Here is a 13,822-nt window from a genome sequence, read left to right as displayed (position 1 = left end):
TCATCCCAGGTATTTCACTGAAGGACGAAATTCAGGCCCATCGTATGCAAATCTGGAGAAGGCAGGAATGAGGGATATGTTGAGAAGGTGGGCAGGTGCAATTGAGAGACATAAAAAAAAAGGGAGGGGTTAAGTTGGTCTAACGACCATATTGTTTTGCTGAAGCCTTATCCATCTATGGAAGCCGCTCAGTAAAATGGAATAAAATGAGCTTAGCTCATTGTACCCATGACAAAGAACAACACATTTCAGGGATCTATCACAATGACTAATTTTATATAGTGCTGATGAGCAAATTTTGGCCAATATTTGACCCACTCAATGCATCATCCTATATAATTAGAAGTTTACAACTCTTCCCCTGTCATGACAACACACTGGTACAAATCATTTACCATTTTGATTCAAGCATCTTTTGTTTATCAATACACTGTGACAAAGGCAAGCATAACCAATAGGCCCCAAACAACCCCTTTACGGAAATTTTTTTGTAGAAAGAAGACATAGTGGGGTAGATTTTGACTTTGTGTGACAGTGTAAAACAGGTGATAGCGAGTTGGCAGCCCGTTTTGCATCTCTCCCATTGAATTCAATGCCAATAAAAATCGGGGGGAGATGTAAAACGGGCTGCCGATTCGCTATCACCCGTTTTACACTGTCGCACAAAGTCAAGATCTACCCCAGTGTGTTTCCTGCGCAAAAACTGAACTGTCATTTCATAAACAGGATCTTCATTAAAAAAAAGGTTCGATCCCACTCCTCTTGCATTAATTCTCTGAGCCACATTGCTGTGCCCAGTCACTGATCACAGCTCGTGTGCTGTTTCTCCACAGGGAAGGAAGGAAACTCAAGGAAAAGATGTTATCAGGGTTGGCTCAACTACATGCTCATGACCAGCTCAGAATAGCACTGCAGGGCATGAGCGAGTTGACCAGGCACCCTCTCAGCTTCCAGACCTGCCAGGCCCAAAACTACATCAAAAAATTGACACAAACTGGGTTTTGGGGATAAGAGGGCAGCTTACTCCAAAGAGATATAAACAAACCAGCCTTTAATTTTTGTGCAACACTTAATGGAGTTGTTTTCCTGTGTGAAGGAACCCCTGACACATTGCGAGAGATTCCCTGCAAATACTGACACACTCCCTGGGACCTTCTGCAAACACTGACTCACTTCCGGGGGCCCCCACAGACCCCAGTATCTCCGTAAAACACTGACACACGCAGGGAGCCCTGCAAGTACTGACACATGGCAAGAGATCATTGTATCATAGTAGGTACAGCACAGGAGGAGGCCATTCAGCCCATCATGCCGGTGCTGGCTCTTTAAAAGAGCTATCCAATTAGTTCCATTCCCCTGCACTTTCCCCATAGCCCTGTAAATTTTCCCCTTCAAGTATTTATCCAATTCACTTCTGAAAGTTACTGAATCTGCTTCCAGATCATCACAATTTGCTGCATAAAAAAATGTTTCCTTGTGTCACCTCTGGATCTTTTGCTGATCACCTTAAATCTGTGCCCTCTGGTTACCGCATTTCTGCCACTGGAAGCAGTTTCTCCTTATTTATTCTATCAAAACCCTATATAATTTTGAACATCTTTATTAAATCTCCCCTTAACCATCTCCGCTTTAATGAGAACAATCCCAGCTTCTACAGTCTCTCCATGTAACTGAAGTCCCTCATCCCTGGTACCATTCTAGTAAATCTCCTCTGCACCCTCTCCAACGCCTTCACATCCCTCCTAAAGTGTGGTGCAAGGAGTTGGACACAATACTCCAGTTGAAGTTGAAAGTTTAGCATAACTTCCTTGCTTTTGTGTTCTATGAATCTATTTATAAAGCCAAGCTTTTTCGGACTATGTCTGCTTTTCTGGGTTGACATGTATATATTATTTCCATATCAGCACCCACTAAAACGAACAGATCTGTGTTCTCTACAATGGTTTTTTTTGGTAAAGTGGGCACTGTTTAAAGGGAAAATTTAGTGTTTACTGCAAGTATAAGAAATGGTTGTACTTGCAGGTAAATCATCGATTATTGATTTTGTTTTCCCTGTTGTAGGTTTTTGCAATCCTATTTTAGGTTTTCTCCATGCAGCCTTCCATACAGCCATATCAGGACTGTGTGTACCCTCTGAGATCTGTCCTCCATTTTCATCGCCCCACCAGTAGCGGCCGTGCCTGCAGCTGCCTCGGCCCTGAGCTCTGGAATTCCCTCCCTAAACCTCTCTGCCTCTAATACTTACCTTTAATACTCTCTTTAAAACCGACCTCTTTGACCAAGTTTTTGGTCATCGAATCACAGAAAGGTTACATCACGGAAGGAGGCCATTCGGCCCATCGAGTCCGCGCCGGCTCTCTGCAAGAGCAATCCAGCTAGTCCCACTCCCCCGCCCTATCACCCCCAAGCCCTGCAAATTCTTTTCCTTTCAAGTCACCTGTCCTAATATCTCCTTATGTGGCTCGGTGTCAAATTTTGTTCGCTAACGCTCCTGTGAAGCGCCTTGGGATGTTTTACTACGTTAAAGGCGCGATGTGAATTAAAGTTATTACTGTTGTATTGGTACAATGGCCAAAAAGCACTGGGATTCTACAGCAAAGCAAATGCTCGTTTAGGAATTGATGGATGATTAGTACCAGGCGTTTTTCTTGCATGGGAGGAACACTGGAAAATGTATATTATTGCTTATAGAATCACCCCAGCATTGTGCAGTAACTACTTTGCTGCCGTGGAAATAAAAACAATTGCCTGATTCTGGAATTCAGACTTAGATCTAGGTCAGTACAAATATAGAAATTATAAGCAATTGTTTGATGGAATGCATAAGCCACTGTGCAGTTCAGTTTGTGCTTAATATATGTTTCCCTCAGTGATGTTGACCCTTTCTAGATATCGCATTGTCACAGAGAAAAATAAGATGTTCACCATCATCAGAAGACTCCCCACACACACACACACGTACAATCAGACCCTGAGAGAGATACTGAGTACCTTTGCTGAACCCAAGTCCATTAAAAGCCTACATTCCCTCATTTCTGCTCTAAGTTCCCAAAGCACAATGCTTGGACCTTTTGAAATACGTAGTTAATATTTGCAACATATTGTTAATTTTCAACAAATAGTATATTATGGCCAATCACATCTGGAGTACTGTGCACCGCACATTAGAAAGGACATATTGGCCTTGGAGGGAGTGCAGCACAGATTCACCAGAATGTTACCAAGGAGATTACATAAACTAGTCCCTGCAATATAGACGGTTAAGAGGTGATTTGACTGAGGTTTTTAGGATTTTGAAAGGAATTAATAGCGTAGAAAGAGAGAATTTTTTTCCACTGGTGGGGGAGTCTGGGACGAGGGGACGTAACCTTAAAATCAGAGCCAGGCCATTCAGGAGAGAAGTTAGGAAACACTTCTTCACACAAAGGGTGGTAGAAGTGTGGAATTCTCTCCCGCTAAAAAGCAGTAGATGCTAGCTCAATTAAAAATTTTAAATCTGAGATTGATAGATTTTTGCTAGCCAAGGGTGTTAAGGGATATGGAGCCACGGTGGGCGGATGGTGTTGGGATACAGATCAGCCGCGATCTCACTGAATGGCAGAACAGGCTCGAGGGGCTGAATGGCCTACTCCTGTCCCTATAAGCTAATATATTGGAACTGACAGTTTCCCACAAGCACATTCGCTTGTCAAGTAACCACTTTCAGTATCGTGGAGATACAACGGCTGCCTGAAACACCTATTGAGATTGACAGGCTCATTACCGAACTAGGTAATTAGGTATAAGCGCCAACAGAGTTTCTGAATCCAAACTGGCTCAGTTTGAAGATTGCGGTGTTCTTGTAATTTATGCTGAGTCAGGCAGCACATGCAAGCAGTTGAACCAAGTAAACCTTCTTGTATCTTGAACACGAGTGTAGAAGTTCAAAAAAGAAAATGGACATTCCAATAGGTATGAATGTTCAAATGTTTGGAAATGCAATGCAAAGTTCATATTCTGATTCCCTCATGGCTCAGAGGGCAGCACTCCCACCTCAGACAGAAGGTCATGGGTTCAAGTCCCACTCTAGAGACTTGAGCACAAAATCTGACACTCCAGTGCAGAACTGAGGGAGTTCTGCACTCACCAGAGGAGGTACTTTTGAAGTGTAGTCACTGTTGTAATGTAGGAAACGCGGCAGCCAATTTGTGCACAGCACAATCCCACATCAGCAATGTGATAATGACCAGATAATCTGTTTCAGGTGTTGGTTGAGGGCTAAATGTTGGCCAGGACACTGGAAGACCTCCCTTGTTCTCCTTCAAATAGTGCTGTGGGATCTTTTATGTCCACCTGAGAGGGCAGATGGGGCCTCGGTTTAACGTCTCATTCGAAAGAGGGCACCCCTCCGACAGTGCAGCACTCCCTCAGTACTGCACTGGAGTGTCAGCCTAGATTTTGGGCTCAAGTCTCTGGAGTGGGACCCGAACCCACAACAGCTATTGCATAGGAGTTATTATCCTGAATTTTCTTTCCCAACTGGATTGTACTGTGCAATATTAAAACATTCCGTCTGCTTTGAGGAATTGCAGCATTTGGCAAAACTCCTTCAGAAACTCTTCAGTTCAGGTAGAATCATTCGACCTCCATGCTGTCAGGTTTAGTCTGCAACATGAACGTCAGCAAGTCTGGAAGTGCAAATCAGCATTCAAATCATTTAGAAATCTTAGTTATAAATGCAATCACTTCCACTCAAAAATGGGGAGGTTTGAAGCAGCAGTCAGAGTGCCACAGGCAATAAAAAGTGTTAAAGTTCAGAAAAGAGATGTCTTTAGATCTTTGAAGCATAGGTGTTACGTGTTGATTTTTCTAACACCCTTAAAGATTTCACTTTAATTACAGGCCTGTTAGGTAACTCTACTCCAAAAAATCATGCAAGGTTCCATCAATTTTTCTTTTTGTTTCATTATTTATTTGAACCTTACACTGTAATTTCGGTTTTGCCACTCTGAACACAAGAAATAGGAGCAGGAGTTGGCCATACGGCCCGACGAACCTGCTCCGCCATTCAATCAGATCATGGCTGATCTTCGGCCTTAACTCCACTTTCCCGCCCGATCCCCATATCCCTCGATTCCCCTAGAGTCCAAAAATGTATCAATTTCAGCCTTGAACATATTCAACGACTCAGCATCCACAGCCCTCTGGGGTAGAGAATTCCAAAGATTCACAACCCTCTGAGTGAAGAAATTCCTCCTCATCTCAGTTTTAAATGGCTGACCCCTTATCCTGAAACTATGACCCCTCGTTCGAGGCTCTCCAGACAGGGGAAACAACCACTCAGCATCTAGCCCGTCAAGCCCCCTCAGAATCTTGTATGTTTCAATGAGATCACCTCTCAATCTTCTAAACTCCATTGAGTATAGGCCCTTTCTACTCAACCTCTCCTCATAGGACAACCCTCTCATCCCAGGAATCAATCTAGTGAACCTTTGTTGCACTGCCTCTAAGGCAAGTATATCCTTCCTTAGATAAGGAGACCAAAACTGTACACAGTACTCCAGTGGTGGTCTCACCAAAGCCCTGTACAATTGTAGCAAGGCTTCCTTCCTCTGTCCTCCAACCCCCATGCAATAAAGGCCAAAATGCCATTTGCCTTCCTAATTGCTTGCTGTACCTGCATGCTAACTTTCTGTGTTTCTTGTACGAGGACACCCAAATCTCTCTGAACACCAACATTTAATGGTTTCACAGCATTTTAAAAATATTTTGTGTGGAAGAGTTTTCCATAATTTAATAAATATGATCAGCAATAAAGGCACCAATCCATAAAGACAGAAGGCAACACTATCAAAATCAGTCACTAAAAGATTGAAGTACAGCAAGAAATTCCCCGAAGCTGCTTCCTCAATGGGACAACTTCAAGCAAAGGGAGCCAATTCATGTACATCAGGTCAATGCAAATGCAACAAATATTTAATATCAGGACTCAACCACTGCACATGACATGAGGAAACACTTTTTACGCAGCAGGTTATGATGCTCTGGAATGCGTTGCCTGAAAGGGTGGTGGAAGCAATAATAACTTTCAAAAGGGAATTAGATAAATACCTGAAGGGAAAAAAAATTAGAGTTATGGGGGAAGAGCAGGGGGATTGGGACTAATTGGATAGCTCTGCCAAAGAGCCGGCACAGCCACGACGGGCTGAATGGCCTTTTTCTGTGCTGTATCATTCTATGATGCTTTGGGATGAAGAGTGGCTCAGGCACAGGAATCAGATAGTTTCCCACTTTCTCTATACCAATTTTATGGTTCTGTGCAGCTGTGTTTGTTTTTTCTTTATCTTGATGATCTCAAATCTATCTCACTCTCAAATCTCTCTCAGCATCCACTCTCTCTGGGCTCAGGTTTCTATTTTCGGTCCCAGCTTTTTGATTTTCTTATTGCTGTGCTGTCTGTCCCATGAGTGACTGAACATTGATGAATACAGAAACCCCATCAGATGCCATCTTGTATTCAAAATGTGGCTTCAATGTGCAGTCACATGTAGACGGTGCTGGGAGATAAAATTGAGCGTGTGGGGATGAGCTGAAGTTCAGGAGATGGAATTTAAGAGTTTAATAGAACAGAAGCTTATTAAAAAAAAATCCAATTTCTAAGATCAAGCAATCAATTTAAAAGGTCAGCTGTAAGGAGAAGGGGTAGAGACTGCAGAATGCAGAGCAGAGATCGGAGACAAACCTGAAAGTAATGGAGCCAAGAGAGTTAAGACAATATAAACAGAGCCGAAGAAAGAGATTTATAGGAGAAAGGAAATCTGCACAAACACACAAAGGGAAAGAAAAGTGGAAAAAAAAAAGCAGCAAGGGAGGACGACAGGGAAAAAGATCAAAAATGGAAAGAAAATGCATTTTGACCACTTCAGGCTGCAGTAAACAAACACGTTAACATTATTTTTTCGCATGCAGTACACATCGATACACTCTACAGACAGAGCCCACAATATGAATTGAGGGAAATCTCAAACACTGGAAAAAGTAGTAATTTTTGACTCATTTTTCTACACTTAAAAACACATTAAGGCAGGTGAAATTTTTCCTTTAATTAAAAATGGGAAAAAACCAATCTTTCTCCATGATAACCAGCCCCCTAATAAAATTGCAGTCTCAAATCATAAGTCAAAGCTGAGCTTTCCCACTATTTTGTTTGTGAGTCACTAGTTAGAGAAAAACAGAGGCAGTCTTCTGATTTCCAGGAAAGGAGGAATCTATCGCCCAAAAGAAGAGAATATCTCCAAATTACAACACGGAGACAGGACATTTGGCCCAACCAGTCCATGTCGATGCTTACCCTCCACACGAGCAAATGGTTCTAATCAAATTTACTCACCCTGTTCCCATATCCCTTTACCCACTTATCCAATCCAACCTTGAATGTTGACATAGTTTTTGCCTCAACCACTAACCCTGGAAGTGAATTCCACACTCACATAGCAACAGGAGTAGGCCATTCAATTAGATCATGGCTGATATGTATCTTAACTCCATCCACCCACCTTGGTTCCCTAACCCTTAATACCCTTGGTTAACAAAAATCTAATTCCATAACCCTTAATACCTTTGCCTCACAACTCTCGTTTGAAGAAGTTTCTCTGTTCTAAATCTCTTACATTTAATCTTGTACCTACGGCCCCTCGTTCTTGACCATTCAACAAGTTGTTGGAGGTTGGAGGGGACATTGGCATCTCTGTTCGTTAAATCCAGTGCCAAGTGCGGCTGGCAGTGTAACGCGGGTCTGACAGCTGAATATCACGCGCCATAATATACCAATGGCAGATGCTCCTCATATCTCAGCCAAGTATAGAGCACGCAGATTCATGCAAGGGGAGAACATATAAAATACCTCAAGGAAAAAAACCCCCACAACTAACAAACAACTTGCATTTATATACCGCCTTTAACATAGTAAAACATCTCAAGGCCCTTCACAGAAGCATAATCAGACAAATTTTGACACATAAGGAGATATTATGTCAGGTCAAAGAGGAAGGTTTTAAGGAGTATCTTAAAGGAGGAGACAGAGGTAGAGAGACGGAGAGGTTTAGGGAGGGAATTCCAGAGCTTCGGGCTGAGGCAGCCGAAGGCACGGGCGCCAATGGTGGAGCGATGAAAATCAGGCATGCGCAAAAGGCAAGAATTGGAGGAACAGATTAACTGAAAGCAGAGATTTCACAAATAATAAAGTTATAGAAACTGCAGCACAGCAGGAGGCCATGCAGCCCATTGTGCCTATTCCAACTGGAGCTGTCTATTCTCACCCTATTTGCATGCCCTTTCCCCATATCCTTCGATATTCTTCCTTTTCAAGCAACAGAATCATAATAAATGCAGAGGTCCTGAAGGCTAAATGTGAGCAGAAGCTTAACATTTTAGAACACGTTTCCTACATTACAACACAGTGACTACACTTCAAAAGTACTACATTGGCTGTAAAGTGCTTTTGGATGTCCTGAACACGAAAGGGTTCATATTCTGTCTTTCTTTCTAAAGTAGTCTTTGCCTTATCTATGCTCTGAAAGCAAAATGATTATAGGGTACCATTGAACAGACCCGTATTTAATTAAAATCACCTATTCCTCACTCTCATTCCTTTTCTATGTAAAATTGGAGAGTTAGCATTTTGCCAGAATCAAATAAAAAAAGTCTGAAATTGCAGCAACAGTGGGCAGTCTGACAAACTTATCTTCTCAACTATAGAAATCTGTGAGGCCACCAACAACTTATAATCGATACCTTCTGGGACAAGGATATTAAGTAGCAAAGCAAGCTGGGAGATTCCTCTCATTCACCAGTAATTGCCTCAATACTCCCCATTTCAAAAACACTGCCAACTCAATTACAAAGCTTGTCCCTGATCATGGCTACACAAGGGTCTCAGGAGAGGTGTAAGCTGCATGCACTACATGTGACACTCAAGGCTAAGAAAACAAAATACCAGGCAAGAATTTACTGCCTCTCAAGGGATGCAGAATATGAAGCACGACTGTCTCGGTACATAAAAGAGGTGGTGACAGGACACACATCATTTAATCCATCAGATGTAACACAAATGTCACAAATAAAAGTAAAGGGGGAAAAAAGCATTGGCAAGTTGTGCTGCTAAGGATCCTGATTGAAACGTTTTTTTTAAAAAATGATACCTACCCCAGGAGAATCAATTGAAGTGGCTTAGACAGCTACAAGCAACCTTTTATCTTCAAATCATCTTGCAGAAAACAGCAACATTGTCAAGTGAGCCTACTCTGGGAGGCACTTGTTTCCATGCTAATTTTTTTTTGCTGGATGACACTACTCAAGGAATTACTGAAAAAAAATGTAAGAACGTGGAAACTATCAGCCTGGTGATTATGCTATCAAATAACTCATTAGTAGCAAATTCCTCTATCTGCTATTTTAATGGAGGCATTAACCCACATCAGATGTTAAACCAGGGCCTCATCTGCCCTCTCAGGTGGATGTAAAAGATCCCATGGCACTATTATGAAGAAGAGCAGGGGAGTTCTCCCCGGTGTCCTGGCCAATATTTATCCCTCAACCAACAGTGCTAAAATATATTATCTGGTCATTATTTCAATACTGTTTGTGGGAGCTTGCTGTGTGCAAATTGGCTGCTGTGTTTCCTACATTACAACAGTGACTACACTTCAAATACTTCATTGGCTCTAAAGCACTTTAGGACAGCCTGAGGCTGTGAAAGGCGCGATACAAATCCAAGTACTTTATTTGTTTAAATGGCAGTCAAAGAATTCAACACAAATGCATCGTGTTCAAATGTTATTACATCAGGCAATTTCCAGACTTTTAAGGCACAATAAAACAGAAGTTCCATTTAACCTATTCCCACATGGTCACAATTTCCAGCTATAAGACTTACAAAGTCAGATATAACAAAGACCAACAGAGCACAGAAAGGAACTGAATTGCCTTCAGCTGCATTAGCCTTTATCCTTTCATTTGTATCACCCAAGCATGGTACATCGAACAAACATCATTCAAAGCCAAAGTTGCATCTAGTGTGCAAGGAATCAGAGTCCACTTTGATTTGACAAGACTGAAAAGAGCCACATTTCTGATCCCCTGGCTTACTTCTTGGTTACACCATTGCCTCTGAGTTGGAAGAGTGGGAGCTCAGTGGGTAGAACTTCAGTGCATAATTTAGGCTGACACTTCAGTGCAGAAAGAAGAAATTGCTGCATCGTTCCGAAGTGCCATCGTTCAGGTGAGGCACTGAACTAATCCCATATCTGTGTTCAAGTGGACATAAAAGATTGTATGGCATGTCAGGTGTCAGCCTTGGCTGAGTGGGTAGCACTCTTGCCTCTGAGTCAGAAGGTTGTGGGTTCAAGTCCCACTCCAGAGACTTGAGCTCATAATCTAGGCTGGCATTTCAGTGCAGTACTGAGGGAGTGCTGCACTATCAGAGGTGCCATCTTTCAGATGAGAGGTTGAACCGAGGCCCCGTCTGCCCTCTCAGGTGGGCATAAAAGATCCAATGGTGTTATTTCGAAGGATAGCAAGGGAGTTCTTCCCGGTGTCCTGGTCAATATTTATCCCTCTGCCAACATCACTAAAATATATTATCTGGTCATTATCTCATTGCTGTTTGTGGGACCTTGCTGTGCACAAATTGGCTGCTATGTTTCCTATATTACAACACTGACTACACTTCAAATACTTCATTGGCTGTAAAGCACTTTGGGATATCCTGAGGTTGTGAAAGGCGCAATATAAATCCAAGTAGTTTACTTGCTAAATGGCAGACAAAGAATTCAACACAAATGCATCGTGTTCAAATGTTATTGCACCAGGCAATTTCCAGACTTTTAAGGCACAATAAAACAGAAGCTCTATTAACCTATTCCCACATGGAATGACTCGGACACAATTCCCAGCAATAAGACTTACGACGTCAGATACAATAAAGACCAACAGAGCACAGAAAGGAACTGAATTGCCTTCAGCTGCATTAGCCTTTACCCCTTCATTTGTATCATCCAGGCACGGTACTTTGGACACACAACATTCAAAGCCAAAGTTGCATCTAGAGTCCATGAAATCAGAGTGTATGTTTATTTGACATGACTGAAAAGAGCCACAACATTTCTGATCCCCTGGCTTACTTCTTGGTTACACCATTGCCTCTGAGTTGGAAGATTGGGAGCTCAGTCAGCAGAACTTCATGTTATTTTTTTTAAATGTTCATTTTTGAGATATGGGCATCGCTGGCAAATTTAATGCCCATCCATTATTTGTGTGGAATCTATAACATTTTTTTGTGTATAAAATCATATCTTGGAAATTAGAAATTTCAATTGCTGAGAAAAAAAATGGCAAAACATTTTTTTTTCCCCAAAAGGTATTTTGAGTAATTTGTGCGGAAAAGGTAATCCAGCACCACATGGGGGTATTACAAAGAGTTATTGCAAGTCAGTGTGCAGATTAATATTAGAGAACTAGTTACACAAGTTACAGGGAAATTTAACAGACAAGTGTAGATATTTTTACATTGGAATGCTCATAGGAAATGTTCCATAGATGTTCTCAAATGAATCCATGGAAGAATTTTAACCTATCATATAGATGATGGGTATCTGCCTCTATGTGCCACCACTATGTGCATGTTTTGGGGCAGTTTAAATGTAAGGTGAATTGTGGGATTAAGACTACAGATTGACTCCCAACTTTGATTTGCATATGCAAAGAGAAATTAAGATGGGGAGGTGGTAAGCAAGTCTTTCATTGCCCAAAACAGGGCTGGAATTATGACAGTCACTACTAAAACAAGTCTTAGAAAAACCTGATGCAGAGAATAAGCTTAGCTTGTTGCTATATAGAGATTTGAGTATTTTAATAAAGTGTCAACATCACAGCAGGTAAAGAGGTGCAACTATCTATAACAGTGCCAGTTAATATAAACTGCTGTTTGCACAAAAATGTATTAAGGAAGAGGTGAGGAGTAAATTAAATCCTTTGCTATGATTTAATGCTGGCTTGTGTAAAGGAGAAATTCCAATTAAGTATTTCACCCAGTAATTGTTTCCACAGTTGTGTTGTAACAGCTTAATTGAAAGGTTTTAATTTATGGCTCAATTTCCCACATGGCCTCTCACAACCTGACTGCTTCATGCTGAATACTCATCACACCAGCTAACCTGAACAAAAAATACCATGGCTGTAACTTGCCACTGATTCAGTTATTTGAAGCACTGAAAATATAAGATCCAACCATTAGGATCACCATTCAGAAAAAGGTTCCTGCAATGTTTTTGTTCTACATCTAAATGGCATCAATGTAAATTATAATTAATTAATCGCATACAAGTTGAATAATAAGAAAATGACATCTAGTGACTCTACACAGGTACTAGAATTACATAGAATTTACAGCATAGAAACAGGCCATTCGGCCCAACTGGTCCATGCCAATGTTAATGCTCCACATGAGACTCTTCCCACCCCTCTTCATCCAACCCTACTTTACTACTATGATTTACTAGAATGATTCCAGGGATGAGGGACTTTAGCTAATTGGATTGACTGGAGAAGCTGGGGTTGTTCTCCTTGGAACAGAGAAGGTTGAGAGGAGGTTTGATAGAGGCAGTCAAAATCATGAAGGGTCTAGACAGAGCAGAGCAGAGAGAGAGAGAGAGAGAGAGAGACAGAGAGACAGAGACAGACTGTTCCCATTGGTGGAAAGATCAAGAACGAGAGGACATAGATTAAAGGTGATTGGCAAAAGAACCAAAGATGATATGAGGAAACATCTTTTTACACTGCGAGTGGTTATGATTTGGAATGCACTGCCAGAGGGGGCGGTGGATGGAGATTCAATCATGGCTTTCAAAAGAGAACTGGATAAGTACTTGAAAGGAAAAAAATTTGCAGGGCTACAGGGATAGGACGGGGGAGTGGGACTAGCTGGGTTGCTCTTGCATAGAGCCAGCATGGACTCGATGGGCCTAATGGCCTCCTTCCATACTGTATCCTTTCTATGAATCTAACTCTTCCCGCATAAACTTCTAATTTAAAGTGATTCCACCATATGGTGTTATCTGTTTGCAAAGGGGAAACAAATATGTTTATCTCTTTAGCGGTCTTTAAGATTATGAAAGGGTTTGATAGGGTAGACGTAGAGAAGCTGTTTCTACTTGCAGGGGAGACCAGAACTAGGGGCCATAAATATAAGATCGTCATTAATAAATCCAATATGGAATTCAGGAGAAATTTCTTTACCGAGACAGTGGTTAGAATGTACAACTCGCTGCTACAAGGAGTAGTTGTGGCGACTAGCATAGATGTTTTTAAGAGAAAGCTAGATAAGTACATGAGGGAGAAAGGAACAGAAGGATATGTTGATGGGGTTAGATGAAGAAAGGTGCGATGAAGTTCATATGGAGATATGGAGCATAAACACCGCCATGGACCTGTTGGGCCGAATGGCCTGTTTCTGTGTTGTAAATTCTATATAATCTCATGAATTTCCATTCCTAATGTTAAGAACTGGTCCCAAATTTGAAACCCAGGAAAAAAATGTTTCTTAATTACACACGTACAGAGGAGGATCCTACAAAGTATATCACATTTACTTTATAACATGCACCCTCAGACATATAGATCGTCTGCAAAACAAAACCAAGTAGCGCCTGGATACCATAAGTCCTGGGGGTGTCACTGGACAAATTCAAAACAAATTTTTCCCAGTTGATTGCAGGGGAGGAGAAGAGCATATATCCACCAGGGGGAGGGTGTAAACATAAACCTCGGATTTTTACAGGCCCCACAT

The 13,822-nt window shown here is 41.6% G+C and overlaps 1 protein-coding gene across 1 annotated transcript in view; it reads right to left on the bottom strand.

The window, feature by feature from the left end:
- The window catches only part of LOC137303914 (cadherin-23-like), a 109,393-nt gene that overhangs the window by 58,273 nt on the left and 37,298 nt on the right, over positions 1-13,822 (bottom strand). The gene's annotated exons all lie outside the window — the stretch shown is intronic.

The sequence above is a fragment of the Heptranchias perlo genome, chromosome 36, assembly GCF_035084215.1.
Source record: "Heptranchias perlo isolate sHepPer1 chromosome 36, sHepPer1.hap1, whole genome shotgun sequence".
Classification (NCBI taxonomy): Eukaryota; Metazoa; Chordata; class Chondrichthyes; order Hexanchiformes; family Hexanchidae; genus Heptranchias; species Heptranchias perlo.
The sequence above is the reverse complement of the archived record's forward strand: the minus strand, read 5'-3'. Positions and strand labels throughout refer to the sequence as shown.